The 2,942-nt window shown below is 41.3% G+C and overlaps 1 pseudogene; it reads left to right on the plus strand.

Moving 5' to 3' along the window:
• The first annotated feature begins 502 nt into the window (after nt 1-502).
• LOC110302384 lies at nt 503-925 on the plus strand (annotated as a pseudogene).
• Nucleotides 926-2,942: the final 2,017 nt, after the last annotated feature.

Genomic DNA, 2,942 nt, shown 5'->3' on the forward strand with positions numbered 1-2,942 from the left:
CAGGGAGTTAATGAAGAAATCAATAAAGAGATTAAGTAAATTCTAGAAGCAAATGAAAATGAAAACACAACTTACTAGTATCTGATCAGAAATCCCAGTAACACAAGGATTAGCCCCAAGGATTGACAAGTGGGATCACATGGAGTTTAGAGCTTCTATACAGGAAAAGAAACTATCAACAGAATGACTTGCATACACAATGTGGAAAAATCTTTAACAGCTACACATGAGGCAAAGGGGTCACATCTAAAATATGTAGATAACTATGAAAATTATACACCATACCAACACACCTAAAACTACCAGCCAAATAATGGACTGGTGAACCAAACAGACAAATCGTAAAAGAAGAGACATAAACAGCCAATACAGTTGTTTTTACAATTGTTCAATATCCTTAGCTACCAGAAAAGAATGCAAATTAAAACTACATTGAGATTCCATATCACCCCAGTCATTAAGAAAACAAACAGTGTTCTTTCTGTCATCTCTTTCTGCCAGCACTATGGCGCACATGAATGTCCTGGCTGAGCTCTCAAAAGCATCCACAGTGCTGGGAAGTAAAGCAAATGCCAATCCCTCATCAGGCCACACTCCAAATTCATCGTGCCGTGCCTAACTGTGATGATGAAGCATGATCACACTGGAGAATTTGAAATCATTGATGATCGCTCAGTTGGGAAGATCATTATGATCCTTACAGGCAGGTTGAACAACAGTGGGAAGATCAGCACTAAATTTGATGTGGTACTCAAAGACCTAGAAAAATTGGCAGAAGAATATGCACCCAGCCTGTTGGTTTGGCTTCATTGTACTGACAACCTCAGCAAGCATGATGGACCATGAAGAAGCAAGAGGAAAACACACAGGAGGGAAAATACCGGGGCTCTTTTTCTATAGGTATAAGAATACATGTATAAAATAGATGTGGCAGGGGAAAAGAAAACAGACGGTAACAAAGAAGAGGATGTGGGTCAAAAGGAAAACTTATTTATTGTCAGTGGGAGTAGAAGCTGGTGCAGACACTGTGGAAATCAGTGTACAGTCTTCTCCAAAACCGAGAGCAGGTCTACCATATGACCCAGCTGTTACGGAGTTTGAGACCACTGGGAAAAGATCCGCCAAACTTGATCCAGATTATAATTACCCAAATTACTATTAAAACTGCAGCAGGGTTACAGTCTCTAAGCCAAATCAGAGACATGCCACACTAAAGTGTGTGGAGAAAGGCAAAAGACACAACTGCTCCACTTCTGTGGAATGTACAGCTTTTGCAGAACTGCCACACTCCCCATGCACACGTAGTAAAGGGAGTTTCCAGAGGCCAGAGCCTTCACACCAGCTGTGGTGGTTTGAAAGAAAATGGCCCCCATAGGCTCATAGGAAGTGACACCATCAGTGGGGGATGGCCCTATTGAAGTAGATTTGACCTTGTTGGAGGAAATGTGTCTCCATCTCCTGCTGCCTGCTGAGTAGGATGTAGAACTCTCAGCTCCTTCTTCAGCACCGTGTCTGCTTTGTGCTACCATGCTTCCCACCATGATGAAAGTTCTGCTATGGCCTAAACCTCTAAACTGCATGCCGGCCCCAGTTAATGTCATGGTGCATCTTCACAGCAATAGAAACCTTAAGTAAGACACAGGTCACACCACACCACTCTAAGACATTACCCAAGTTCCTCTGATTGTGGTGGTCCCCAACCATAAAATTATTTTCGTTGCTACTTCATAATTGTCATTTTACTACTGTTATGAATTGTAATGTAAACATTGGATAGGCAACTCCTGAAAAGGATTGTTTGACCCTCCAAAAGAGTTGAGAACTGCTGAATTAGAAGGGCAGAGGTGGGACCCAGCAGCCTCTGCGGTGCTATCAAAGGGCTGTCTCAATCCCCCCCCCAACCNCCCCCCACCCCCCGTCTGTCCTGGAACTACAGTTACTCCTTGCTTGGCTTCCTCCTATATTGTTCTGAATAAAATAGTCTTTTCCTCTCTTTTAATTCTGGAAATTATTAGAACATAAATTCCCACTTAGATTGATGAAAGGGTATTTCCCTGGCAAAAGAAGAAATGATTGTATTTTTTTGCAATAGGAGAAAATGATATTGAACCTCCTCAGGAAAGGAAGATCGCATTCAGTTAAGACAATCGGGTTTTGTTTCTGTTTTCCTGTCTGCATGAAGGAAAGCAATCTCTGCTTCTGGAATAGTTTATGTTATTTTCCTCTGCACAGGAGAAGGCAGTTAATGGGTGTCGTGTACTTAATTCTCTGAATTTCTACATGAGTCTCCATTCTCTTGGGCTATAGAAAAGAAAATTCCCTAGCTCTTATAAAAACATGAGTTTTTGCAGCAATTAGGCCTCTCAGTGACCTTTATGCTTGGCAGGAGAAATGTTAATAATATAAAAGGATGCTGTATTTTATTCAATTTTTAGGTTTTGAACATTTTAAATTGGTTTGTACTGTTTTGGATTTGGAAATTCTGTCTTTTATTATGTCTGTGATCTTTTATTAGAACATTAATTCTCAGGAAATGGAGTGAATAGTTTGTGATTTATCATTTATCAGATATGTATTTTTTAAATGCATGTACATACAGATCAACCTCAAGTATCTTCCCATAGGGCTCCTCACCATATGTTTTCTGAGACAGCATGTCTCACTGAACCTGGGACTTGCTGTTGTCCCAAAAGCCCTTTGAGGCCCTTTGAGGCCTGCCCCTCTCACACTCTGAGACCTGACTCTCCCACACTCTGAGGCCTTCCCCTCTCACACTCTGAGGCCTGCTCTTCTCACATTTTGAATTTAGCAGAACCCAGACAGGACTTTTTGGTTACACCAAAAAATGCCCCACCCAGACACAGTCTTATTTAAACTATCTGGCTGAGATCTCTACTACAGTTTTTGCGTTGAAAACTTAGCTGGCATCTCAGCTATGTTAA

Source organism: Mus caroli, chromosome 9, assembly GCF_900094665.2.
Source record: "Mus caroli chromosome 9, CAROLI_EIJ_v1.1, whole genome shotgun sequence".
Taxonomy (NCBI): Eukaryota; Metazoa; Chordata; class Mammalia; order Rodentia; family Muridae; genus Mus; species Mus caroli.